We start from the raw sequence: 14,249 nt of genomic DNA on the forward strand, positions 1-14,249 counted from the left end.
TTCTTTGACTTGGATTCATGGCTAAAGTTCTTTAGATGTTGTTTTTGTTTGTTATTATGAGCTAAATTATCTTTCTAGGATTGTGGTGGATTTCAACATGTAGTTTGAATATTAGTTTCTTTTTTATTTATCATGAATGGTGTAGTTTTGCTTATTCAAATTTTTTCTTAATACTTTAATTGCTTGGCTAACAATTAACTAATTTTTGAGTCTAACTGAGATTAGACAGAGAGATTTAAGATTAGGCTAAAGTTTGAATAGTGTATGTTCATGTCACTTAGGTGATCTGATTCGCGATTCGGATAGACATACACCAATTGCCTTACATAGCCACATTAGGACACTTACTTAATGAACTTAATTTAATTGATTCCTATAGACATAGAGTGAACAAATTTAGGTATTTGTACAAGCAATTTGACGGAGACTTGTCAATAGCTTTGGATTCTAGGTAAATAAAACTGCCCAGGAAAGATAAATAACAAGAAAAGTTAGTCTCAGATGAAATGTTAAATCAACCCATAATCCTACGTCTTTAATATACTTCTTTTCTCAACTTATTTAGTTTGTTAGTTAATTTTGTGTTTATTTTAATTTTGTTTTAATTAATTTTTTGCATATTTTGATTACTTAATTATGATTGATTTGTTATAAGATTTTAGTACTTAGTAAAAATTTAAGAACAAATCTCCATGGGAACAATACTCTACTTCATCACTATATTACTTGTTTGATACGTATACTTGCTTGTGCAAACTCAACAACTATACATTCAAGAATGTATCGATAGATTTGGTTCAGAGTAGGTTGTTTGATTGAATTTGATGATAATTTTAAAGGTAAAGGATTTCCAAAGGTTTATATTAACATGTTTCCAAACGAATGCTATTCAAATGTTTTTTGAATGTGTTCAATAACATGTTTTATAAATTCTATGATGAAATTGTTTATGAATGTCATGAGATTATGAATACATGTTTACAAAATACTCTTATTCCCTGCCTTGTTCCCTTCTCGTATTCAATCATGGAGTCATTATGACTCACACGTTATTTTTCTCAATTTTTTTGTTGCAGATCAGTGATAGCGTCTAATAGTAGCCAATGTTTAGTCTTCATTCTTTGGTAGGTGTCTAGCAACCACTTGATGCTAAGAGAGTTGGTCATGTTCTACTAACGTGTCAATCTTTTACTTTATGTTTGTGTTCATAGACTATGAACATATTTATTTATGTTAATGTTGCTAATATTAGACATGTTATATTGAGAATGTTATGTATAACATTATGGTGATGACTTGAAACACTGCATGAACACCCGAGGGTGTTGTTGACAACTAATGTTAATGTGCACTATGACAGTGTCCGATCTTATTTTTGGACACCTAGTGAATTGTAGGAAAATCACTACCATACCAACGATTGATTTTTCAACCAAGCAAACTTACCAATTATTTTTCAAGAATGCTTTCAACTTGAACATTTAGTGGATAAGTTGTGGAATGCTAGACTACAGAATGGCAACCGATTTGTCTCTCTTTTCTTCTTAAAAATTAATGGCTATTTTCCTTTGAAGAAATCAACCAAGAATGGGAGAAAGGAAGAGAGTTGTGGAAAAGTTAGGAAAAGGAGGAGAGAAGTGGTTGTAGAGACTTTCTCAAGAGAGATACATACGTTTCTTTTCTTCCAATCACTTTTTCTTTTATTAAAATTCTTGCCTCAAAGCTTTAATTAAAATCGAATACATTTGAATCAATCTTGACCATCCGTTTAAAGTTATGGATGCATTAAACATACTTCATAATTATCAATATTAAATTTAAAGAATAAATACTTTAATTTTTTAATTATCATTTAGAGTTATTGATAAAATAAAACTCCTTGTTAAATAATAACTCTTTTTTATTATTATCCAACTTTATTTAAAAAGAATTAATACCAAATAAAAGAGTGATAGTCAAACATGGAGAGTCTCTTTTTATCAACATGGATATCTGGATTCATTTTGTAAAAATCTTTCTATCATTATCTTAATTTAAGATAACTCTTATCTTTAATTAAGACAAAATATGTTATCTTATCTAAATTGAGATAAACATGTTTTCTTGTCTCGAGTAAGATAAAACATATTTTTCTTTGCTTAAATTAAGATAAACATGTTTTCTTGCCTAAATTAAGACAAGACATGTTTTCTTGTCTAAATTAAGACAAAATATGCTTTCTTGTCTAAATTAAGACAAAAATGTAAAAGTTATTATTTTTGTACACAAATTTAATTAACCAAATAAAACATTCATTCCAATTTAAACAAGTTGAATTCTACGAAGCTAAGTGGAGAATCTATTTGGACATAGATATTCCAAGCTTGTTGCTTGCTAAATTATTAAGATATTTGTTTTAAAGATTTTCTCAATTCAACAAGGAAATCAAGCAAGTGCACATGGTCATCAAGCAAACTAAAATGATAGTGGAAAAAACAATGTAATTAAAGCCTAGGACTATAAATTCAGCTATTACTTTATTGGGATACAAGGTTAATTAACTACCTACTTTTTATGAGGATTAATTTAGTCTAGGTTCCTTAAGCATCCATAATACTTCGTCAAGTCATCATACAATTGCCTAGCTTCATTAACTATCTAAATGTCTATAGAAAATTAATTAAAGCTAAGTTAATTAAGTTTAGGTCCTATATTTGACTATGTATGATTAATAGATATATATGTATCCTATTAATTAATCACCCACTTAATTTCTTAATATGAAATGAACATATACCACTCAAATTTAGAGCAATTTAGACTATATTTGTCAATCTTCATCTAAAACCTCATACTCAACTTGTTGGTGATCAAGCAACAAATGAGGCACTAAGCACAAATTTGGATAAACATTGATTCCCATAAAATGAAAATAGAATTCAATCCAAAATATCCAACTACACAATAGCATCCACCATAATTCTAGATTAAGAGTTCTAGCTCAACATATTCAAAAGGCTAATACAAATTTTAACAAAATGAAACATTGTTCCACAAAAAGAGTTAGAGAGAGAAAATCTAATCTAGAGTGAGAAATTATTTGCTGTAGCTTTTTGATCCTTCCAAGCTCTTGATTCCTCTCCTTTTTCCTCCTCTCTTCTTTTGTTTTATGATTTTCTCTCCTTTAGAAGCTGCTTTAACCTCTTCCTGTTGAAAATCGCTTTAAAATGGCCTATATACACCTCCTTTAAAGCCCTAGAGTCAAAAATTGAGAATTACAGATTTTAAAAACCCCATTCAAGCACTATGGTGCTGGGTGGCTAGCATTAAGGTGCCCAGCTCATTGTGTTGTGTGGGAGACATGCCTTCTTGGCCCTTCAGCCTGCCTAGTGTAAAGCTGCTGCAATCTAGCTATTTCTAATGCAATTTTGACCATTTTTTAATCAGAATTTGGTGAAGTGATAAACATAAGAGTTATAGCCCTTACTCTTATCTTAACAATGCTATAAGAATCACGTTGATTAGAGTTCTATAGCTTGAGTTATATCTAAAATACCATAGTATGTTTGGTAAAGTCTACACTTGGCCAACTTGTACAATTCTTTACCATTTAACCCCTTCTCTTTTGAGGACCTTAAAAACATAGGAACTAAATCAGCCATAGCTAAAAATGGGCATTTTTACCATGCAAATGTAAAATAACTGGAAGTAAACTAGCTTAATCATGAGTTAACTAAGTAAAGAAAAATGAAGAAAACTACTTAAAACTTGGCCTAAACACACAGACTTAGCCATTTTATCACTCAAAATATGACAAGATAACTCTATATAATAAAGTTATCACACAGCTAAACATAATATTTTTTTAGTCCTCGAGCAAAACTCTAAACCAAAGAAAGAAACATGAACATCAAAAGCATTGAACTACAAATCGGTTGCACCAATCCAAAGATCTCCAAAGATCACTTTTAATCCCTCGTAAGTTATCTTGTTTCCTAAACTTAAAGTAAAGCACAGATATTATTGAAGTTCACATTTCAATAGGTTGTAAGCTCATTCTTCAAATGGAATTTTGTGTATGTGTGTATAGCTTCTTGCAATGAAAATTACGTCATTTAGATATGTTAAAGCTCATGTAAAAGTTCAAATTAGTCAAGGGTTTCATATGTTTGCTCTTTATTTCTCTCTCCACTAATGTAGACTAACACTTAATGAAGGATTCGTAGGACTTTATTTAACTTGTAATGAGTGGCTAGGGTCAAGTTCTGATAGAAGATAAAATGTAGCTTAAATCACCCTAAGCACATGATTATTCTGGGATCTCTAGTGAGCTTTACTTTTCACTTTTTCTAATCACACCCTTTTTCTTCAATTTATCCGTTCTTTTTATTCATCAAACACTTTATTCTATTTTTGGATTTTTCATTATTTTTTCTTCTTTTCTTTCTTTTTCTTTCATCAAAATTTAATACTCCCAAACTTATGCCATTTTATGATAGGTAGTAGGGTTAGTTCTCTACAACTATTTGAATTTTGAGTCCAACTTCGCTTCTCTACCTTTTTCACCATTACTAAGCTTAACATATCTCCTAAAAATAATCTATGTGCTTAGGAGTGATGGGTGCTAAAGTGGGAATTTTATTTATACATTAAGGCTTTTTACTAAATGTTTAATGAATGCAAGGAAAAATTTGGCTCAAAAAAGGGTGACTAAGGATATAATTGTCTTTGGCAGGCTCGAAAAGCTCAATTGATCCAAAGATGGCATAAGTCATCTCCCTAACTAACTGTAGTCTAGGATTTCGCCTCGAGAGAAATTAAAACAAATTCTAAAACTCAAGACTTTCTTCAAAAATTTACACTTGGATAAATATTCTCTAAATATACACAATTATTCAAAGCATGATGCATGTGCTCAATTTGATGGAAATTCTCATTCTACAATGATGCTTAACAACAAAGTTCAACATAATACTTAAACAATATTCACGCTTATTAAAAGCATAAGATAACAAGATAACTGATTTTTCATTGTTGGATAAGTGAATCACATAAATTGGTGCAAGTAACTCTAGTTTAGAATCTTAAAATATGCAAAAAAATTAAATTATGAACAACTTATCTAAACTTAAAGTCTAAAAACATAGAGAAAATAAAGCTTAAAAACTAAAAAGTTCCCCCCAAACTTAGAATTAACATTGTCCTCAATGTTAAAAAGCAAAGAAAAAAAGTCAAGAATACTACCCCGGTTTGTGAAGATCCTCTAATCTTCCTCTTCATCCTCATTATATCTAAAGTAGCTGGGAAGATTCGTTACAATGATGAAAATCTAAACAAGAAAAAGAACAAAAACACATTAATTGGAAAATCTAAAAAAAATAACTTCAAATAAAAAGAGTAAGAGTTTTAAAAACTTGGGTTGCCTTCAGAAAAGTGCTTTTTGATAGTCACTAGCTTGACTATGGCACCCCATTCTACATTTCTTCATCTACAACATATGGCTTAAGGCTTATTCCATTAACCATAAATACTCTAGTGGTCTCACTCTCTATCTGTGTTATCCCACATAGATAGATCTTAATCACTTTAAAAGGACCCAACCATCTTGCCTTACTTTTCCGTGAAAAAGTTTGAAGCTAGAAAAATTTAGTGACACTTGCTGTCCAACAAGAAAATTGAGACAACTAGGAGGTGGTGAACGATGCTTCTCAAGGGACTACTCAGTTTTGATATATAGAGGTGGTAGCTTTAACCCAAAGGTTTGTGCTTGATTACTTATGGGTGGAGAAATAGGCTTACCCTTGCTCTTTTCAACCACATTCATTCTAAAGCAACTAACTAAAGAGGTAGGATGCTTAATTGCATTGAAAATATTGACCTCAACTACTGGTTTTCCAACTCTGAATGTTATCTTGCCTTCCTTCACATCAGTGAGTGCACTTGCAATTACTAAGAAAGGTCATCCCAAGATCAAAGGAATTTCCACTTCTTCTTTCATCTCAAGCACAACAAAGTTAATCAGGATGTAGAAATGCCCCACTTTAACCAACACATCCTCTATGATTCGAACAAGGTGAAAAATTATTGTATTTACTAATTGCAAGGTAACTGTAGTAGGTTGAATGTCTTTACATCCAAGTTTTCTAGTAATAGATAAAGGCATTAGTGACACACTGGCACCCAAATCACAAAAAGCTTTAGAAAATTTAGAACCGCCAATAGCACAAGGTATAAAAAAACTCTCTGTATCTTTTAGCTTTGGTGGGACCTTGCTCTAAATAATATCACTACACTCTTCAATGAGTGCCACTGTCTCATACTCACCTAGCTTCTTTTTCTTTGTCAAAATATCTTTCAAAAACTTAACATATGAAGGCATCTGTTCCAAAGCTTCAACTAAAGGGATGTTGGTGTGAAGCTTCACGAATACCTTTAGAAATTTTTGAAATTGAGCAACCAACTTTTGCTTTAGAAGTGCTGAACAAATGGAGGAGAAGGGTATGTTACCAATGCATCCTTATCTTACACTTGCTTGTTTAACTTCCCAACTTCTAATTCATTCTTAATTGGCTTCTCTCATAGCTTTTCTTTTTCATTGCTGTTGTTAACCTCTTTCCCACTATGAAGGAATACTGCCATATAAGGTTCCTTGCTTTCCCTTCTAGGATTAGGTTCAGTATTACTCGATAAAGTCCTTTGAGGCCTATTGTTGACAACATTGGCTATTTACCCTACTTGAGTCTCAAGATTTTCTAATGAAGCTACTTGACTATGAATAAGGGCATCTATCTTAGCCATATATTACATGAGCAATTCTTCCATGGATGACTTCTTTTCTTGCACTAAGGGTCTATGTTGCTATGGAAAATCCGAGGAAAATTTGGTCTCAAAGCTGATGAAGGGCCTTGATTGTTGTTCCAACCCAAGATTATATGTGTTTGAGTATGGATTATTTTACTAACTGTTCCCCACAAATTGTACTAACTCCATACTCAAATGACACTGGTCACTTGAATGCCCCTCACCACAATAATCACTATAAATAAAAGGACTCTCCACTAAATAGACTCCAAAAAAATCAATTTTCTTAGTAAGGGTGGCTACTTAAGCAATCAAAGCATTAATGGCATCTAGCTCATAAACACTCACTACCCTCCTTAGCAAGGCCTTCTCAAAATGCCACTAATAGTTGTTAGAGGCCATCGCTTCTAATAGATCATAAGCATCATCAATTGACTTAACCATTAGAACATCGTCAGTTGCGACATTAATGGTAGTCTGAATTGGATTCCACAACCCATTATAGAATGTTTGTACCTGCAACCACTTGGGAAAACCATGGTGTGGGCATCTTCGGAGTAAGTCTTTATACCTCTCTCAGGCTTTGTATAAAGATTTAAAATACAACTGCATGACAAAAGAAATATCATTCCTCATATTTGCAATATTTGCAAGAAGGGGGAACTTGTCTAGAAATTTTGATGCAAGGTCATCCCAAGTAGTGATGGAGTTGGTGGGAGGAGATTTTAAGCAAACTTTTACCTTGTCCTGTATTAAGACTGAAAACAACCTCAACAAAATGGTGTCATCGGTGACCCCATTATGCTTGAAGGTATTACAAATCTCTAAAAAGTTAGCAATATGAGCATTGGGGTCATCATTTGAAAGGCCTCCAAATTGGACTAATGTTTGTATCATTTGGATAATAGTCGACTTGATCTCAAAGTTGTTAGCTTGAATTGCCAGCCTCTGAATACTTGAATGAAGACCTTGAACCAACAGGATTGCACAATCTCTCAAGGACCTATTGTCCACTACTGATAACTCTATGATATAAAGTTATTTGGGCTTAATTTTGATAGTAATTTAGATTATTTCTTACTGTAATGCAAAGAAATTAGTAGCTTTTATTTAAATTATTTTAAATTAATCAATTTAGTGAGTCAATCTAATCTTAAATAATTTTATGATTAATTTGGTGTTAATGTGATTAAAATAGGTTGTCGTTGATTTGTTCGTGCTTTTGTAGGTGTTTACTGAAGGAAGAATTTTAATGGAAGAAGGAAAACAATTTTGAAGTGCAGACTTTCACTGCATATATTCTGGTATTTCAATCATAACTCTCTCTACAAAACTTGAAATGAGATTATTCTTAAACCATTTGAAACTAAGAGAACAAGCTACAACTTTCATCTTTACTACTTTACCTAGTTCGGCTTGGAAGTTGGATAAAAAGCTTGTCGAGTTAAAGCAATGCAGTAGTCCTAAAGTAATTATGATTTATGCTAATTAATTGGTCGAGGCTGTGGTTTAGGTGGAGGTAGGCCACATCTCACATAGTTTGATGAGGAAATCGTTACTGGAATTGACTTCTTTCCTCACCTAACTTGGCATAACTTCAAAGCCCTATAAAAACAACCTTTCAAAGGACTTCTAAGGAGAGAACGAAAAACCAGATTGGCAGTTGAGAATCAAGATGCAAAGTTATTGAAGTTATGAAGAATTTCAAGGATTCAAGAAGATTTGGAAGATCAAGATTATAATTCTTAGGTTCTATCATATTTTTGTTATTCTTTTTTCTTTTTAGTTTGATTTTAATGTTTAAACCTAATTTGATGATGATGTATGACTTGATAGGGAACTAATTGATTTATCTAAGATTATGATTGAGCTAAATACCAAGTCTAATTTATTTATCTCCCTTTTGCTTATGTTCGATGGATTTAAGTTGTTTATTTTATTCAATACTTAATACTTCTAATTGCTTGATCACCAATTAGATTGAATTTGAAACCCAGGTTAAAACTTAAATAAAATAACGTATTATTGAATACACTTAGTTGATTAGGTGGATGATTTGTATATAGGGTAAACATATACCTATAAGCCATAAGTAGCCTAAATTAGAGCACGAACTTAGTGAATTTGTCTTTAATTTAGTTTGCATAGACATATAGTAAATTAATTGAGAGAGATACTTTTATGAGAAACTCGACAGAGACTTGTAAATAATTTAGGACTCTAAGTTCGCAACCTAATCCATTAAACTAAGTTAAAATAAAGAGATAATAATCAAATGAACCATTGAAGGACATAATAGTCTTAAGTCTAAAAGTCAATCAAATCTAAAAAAGTAATTTTGTTAAGTAAATTTAGATTAGTTTTAATTTGTAAGTTTGATTTTATTTTGCTTTTTAATTTTAGTGTTTGGATAAAATTAAGGTGTGTAATTTTAATAATTAATAATAAGAATTAATTCAATTCCTTGTGGGAATGACACTTTACTCATCATTATATTATCTTTACAATACGTATACTTGCATGAGTAGAACATTGAACAACAAGTTTTTTGCATTATTGCCAGGGAGTTAATTTTTAGTTCTTTCTTGTTAATATTAATACCAACCATTCATAATTTTAATGCAGACTTTTCTTTTGTTTAATTTTTAGGTACTTTTAGCCTTTGTATGCGAATAACCCTAAATTTGGAAATTGTTTCTCTTTATCCAAAAATCAAAGAGACTTTTCAAATACTTCGAAGGAAAAATTAAATAGTTCTACTTCAAGTAAAACAATGGCTGATTAACAAAAGGAAGAGACCAAGTCTTTAAGGGATTATGCTGTCTCACAAGTACAAAGTCTTCACTCTATTATTTGAAGACCTCCTACTCAAACCAACAATTTTGAAATTAAGCCATCAATCATTCAGATGATTCAGACTTCTATTTAGTTTGAGGGTTTTCCTAATGATGATTTAAATGGTCATATTGTAAATTTTTGAGAAATCTACAATACATTCAAGGCTAATGGTGTTACTGAAAATGCCATAAGACTGAGGCTTTTCACTTTTTCATTAAGAGAAAAAGCAAAGAGTTGGTTAAATTCGCTTCCCACTGGTTCCATTAATACTTGAGATGATTTAGCTCATAAATTCTTAGCAAAATTCTTCCCACCTGCCAAGACAACAAAGATACGAAATGATATCATTCCTTTCATGCAATTTGATTTTGAATCACTATATGAGACTTGGGAAAGATATAAAGATTTGATAAGAAGGTGTCCTCACCATGGATTACCTAAGTGGTTGCAAGTTCAGACTTTTTATAATGCTTTGCTGGGACCTTTTAATACTACCATTGATGTTGTAGCTAGAGCTGCCTTCATGAGTAAATCCATTGATGAGTCATATGATTTGCTTAAAGAGATGGCTTCCAATAACTATCAATAGCCATTTGAAAAATTAGGTACAAGAAAAATTGCTGGAGTTCATGAATCAAATGTGATGAATACTTTATCTATACAATTGGCTTCTCTCACAAAAAAGAATAGATAAACACAGTGTTAATGTTGTTTAGAATCCCTTGGTGACATGAATTTTATGGAGAAGGACACTCCAATGACAATTGTCCCATCTATTTTAAATATTATCAATTTGTTGGAAATAGGCAATAGAATTATCTCTATTCCAACACGTATAATCCTAGTGGAGGAATCATCTTAATTTCTCATGGGGTAACAACCAAGGGTCTTCATTAGCATCTAAGTTAAACTTTTCTCTTGGATTTCTATCTAGAGCCCCCATGCTAAAGAAAAAGCCTTCAATGGAAGAGATATTCATGCAATACAAGACAAAGATTGATGTATTCATTCAAAGTCAAACAATCAATAAGAAATCTTAAGACACAAGTGGGCCAACTTGCTAATGCTCTAAATAACAGACCTCATGGTATCTTGCCAAGTGATACTAAGCCCAATCCAAGAAAAGAAGGTAAAGAACATTGTAAGGCAATCAATATACATAAAAGTCAAAAGGTAAGTAATAAAGCTTTCAATTCTAAAACTTCAATTCAATCTAATAAGAAAGAAATTGAAAAAGATGCTGAAAAAAAAATTATGGTTGAACAATCTACTAAAATTTCAAAAGAAGAAAGATCATAATTAAAATCTACTCCCACACTTCCACCACCTTTTCCTTAAAGATTTCAAAAAGAAAAAGTTGAAAAATAATTCCAAATATTTATTGATGTGTTTAAAACATTACATATTAATATTCTTTTTGCTGAAACTTCGGAACAAATCCCAAGATATGTTAAATTTTTTAAAGATATCCTGTCTCAAAAAAGGAATTAGGTTACTTTGAAACTATTACATTTACTGAAAAGTGTCGTGCCATCATTCAAAATAAGCTTCCACGAAAGCTTAAAGATCCAAGTAGTTTACTATTCCTTGTACTATTGGTGCTCTTTGTTTTGCTAAAGCTTTAAGTGATTTAGGTGTAAGTATAAATTTGATGCCATTATCCATTTACAAAAAATTGAGTTTGGAAGAGATTAAGCCAACTTTTGTGACTTTACAACTTCCTAATTGATCCATCACCTATCCTTATGGTAAGTTTATTTTTCCAGTAGATTTTATTATTCTTGTTATGGAAGAAAATCATGAAATACTAATCATTCTTGGGACACTATTCTTGAGAACTGTTCAAGCTCTAATTGATGTGGAAAAAGGTGAGCTTACTTTAAGGGTTGAAGATCAACAGGTAACATTTAGTATTTTTAGAGCTTTAAAATTTTTTGATAAACATGATGAATGTTTCTCAATTAATGTGGTGGATGACTTAACCAACAATGTGTTTATAAAGAATCATCATGATCCACTGGAAACTTTTTTAAATTTTTCATGAGATATTATTGATGAAAACATTCTTGAATGCACTAATTATCTTGATGCCCCATCACGTCTCCCAAAATCCTAATTTGAGGCTTTGGAATTATTAATTACAACTACACCAATTAAGCCTTCCATTGAAGAACCTCTTTCACTAAAGCTCAAACCATTGCCTAATCATTTAAGGTACACTTTATTGGCAAATTCTTCTACACTACCAGTAATTATTTCTTCTTCTCTTTCTAATCTACAAGAAAATAAACTACTTCAAGTTTTAAGAGACTACCAAAGAGCAATTGGGTGGACCATTACAGACATCAAAGAAATTAGTCCATTAATTTGCATGCACAAAATTCTTTTGGAAGAAAATCACAAAGCAACCATTGACCATAAACAAAGGCTAAATCCTATTATGAAAGAGGTAGTAAAGAAAGAAATTAACAAGTGGCTAGATGCAGATATTATCTATCTTATTTCTAATAGTTCATGGGTAAGTTCAATCCAATGTGTCCTTAAGAAAAAAGGTATGATTGTAGTTTCTAATGCAAATAATGAGCTCATTCCCACTAAAACTATGATTGGATGGAGAGTATGTATGGACTATAGAAAATTGAACAAAGCCACTAGAAAAGATCACTTTCTAATACCTTTTATTGATCAAATGCTTGATAGATTAATAGGTAAGGATTTTTATTGCTTTTTAGATGGTTATTCTGATTATAATCAAATTGCCATTGCTTTTGAAGAGCAAGAAAAAATCACCTCTACTTGTCCTTATGGAACTTTTACTTTTCATAAAATGCCTTTCGGACTTTGTAATGCTTTAGCCACTTGTTAGAGATGTATGATGGCAATTTTTTCTAATATGGTTGAAAAGTTTTGGGAAGTATTTATGGATGATTTTCAATTTTTGGGAATAATTTTGATGATTGTCTATTTAATCTTGCTAGAGTACTTAAGAGATGTGAAAAAACTAATGTAGTTTTAAATTGAGAAAAATGTCACTTTATGGTGCAAGAAGGTATAGTCTTAGGCCCTTAAGTCTCTAGTAAAGGTTTAAAAATAGACAAAGCAAAAATCAAAACAATTGAAAAACTTCGACCTCCCACCTTTATTAAGGGCATTCGTAGTTTTTTAGGACATGCAAGATTTTATAGGATATTCATTAAAGATTTTTCTAAAATTTTTAAACCACTTTGTAATTTGTTAGAAAAAGATACTCTTTTTAATTTTGATGATGCTTGCCATCATGCTTTTGATGCATTGACGAAGAGATTAATTTATGCTCCTGTTATCACTATTCTTGATTAGAATCTTCCTTTTGATCTAATGTGTAATGCTAGTGATTCTGTTGTTGGCACAGAACATCGAATGAGGCTCAAGCAAATTATACCATAACTGGAAAGGAGTTACTTGCTATTGTTTTTGCCTTCGAAAAATTTCACTCCTATTTTGTTAGCAATAAAGTAATTATTTACACTGACCATGCAGCTATTAAATATCTAATCAAGAAAAAGGATGTAAAACCACACTGATAAGATGATTTTGCTTCAAGAATTCAACTTGAAAATTTAAGATAAGAAAGGTAAAGAAAATCAAGTGGCAGATCATTTATCTAGACTAGAGAATGGAGAACAAACTAGGAATTCAACAGTGATTAATGAAACCTTTCCTAATAAGCAATTATTTCATGTCAAGAAATAAAAAAATTTGTCATGATATGTTGATTTTGTGAACTATCTCGTGAGTAAACTCTTCCCTCCTGAATTTAATTCACAACAAAAGAAGAAATTCTTACATGATGTTAAATATTACATGTGGGATGAGCCTTTTCTTTACAACCATTATGCAGATAAATAATTAGAAAGTGCATTCTTGAAGAAGAATTTGAAAATATTCTTCACCATTGCCATTCATTTGATTATGGAGGACATTATGGGGGAAGAAAAACTACTGCATAGGTTTTACAATCAGGTTTTTATTGGCCTTTTCTTTTCAAAGATGCTCATAATTTTGTTGAAATATGTCATAGATGTCAAAGAGTAGGCAATATATTTAGGAGACATGAGATGCCTCTCAACAACATCCTAGAGGTCAAAATTTTTTTATGTACGGGGAATTAATTTTGCGGGTCCATTCATTACATCTTTCAATCATGAATGCATCTTAGTTGCTATTGATTATGTCTCTAAATGGGTTGAAGCTATTATATTGCAAAGGAACGACTCTAAAGTGGTGATAAATTTCTTGCAAAGGAATATTTTTACACATTTTGGAACACCTTGGCCATAGTTAATGATGAACGATCTCACTTCTGCAATAAAAATTTTAGGGCCATCTTGGCCAAATATGGAGTCAAGTACAATATAATAAATGCTTATTTGTTGGTATATGCCTTTAACCTAATTAGATTGGTTAAAGAATATTTATTGTCATGCAATGCATACATAATCACATAACTATATGTGATATAGGGTTTCCTTCATGTTAGTGCAATAATAAGGTATTCTTAAGTACTTATTAGATGAAGCCCGTGGAACATAAAATTCTCGTAAGAGAATTGTAAAGTTGTTATAATTATGAGATCACTATGCATTAAAGCT

General features: G+C 31.3%; 1 non-coding gene across 1 annotated transcript; it reads left to right on the forward strand.

The window, feature by feature from the left end:
- Positions 1–7,312: 7,312 nt before the first annotated feature.
- On the forward strand, positions 7,313–7,419 carry LOC149526592 (small nucleolar RNA R71). The gene has a single exon (XR_016351879.1). It is a non-coding gene; the product is annotated as a small nucleolar RNA R71 (small nucleolar RNA).
- The last annotated feature ends 6,830 nt before the right edge of the window (positions 7,420–14,249 follow it).

The sequence above is a fragment of the Theobroma umbraticum genome, unplaced genomic scaffold (assembly GCF_002168275.2).
Source record: "Theobroma umbraticum cultivar Fairchild unplaced genomic scaffold, ASM216827v3 scaffold_12.1, whole genome shotgun sequence".
In the NCBI taxonomy this organism is placed as follows: Eukaryota; Viridiplantae; Streptophyta; class Magnoliopsida; order Malvales; family Malvaceae; genus Theobroma; species Theobroma umbraticum.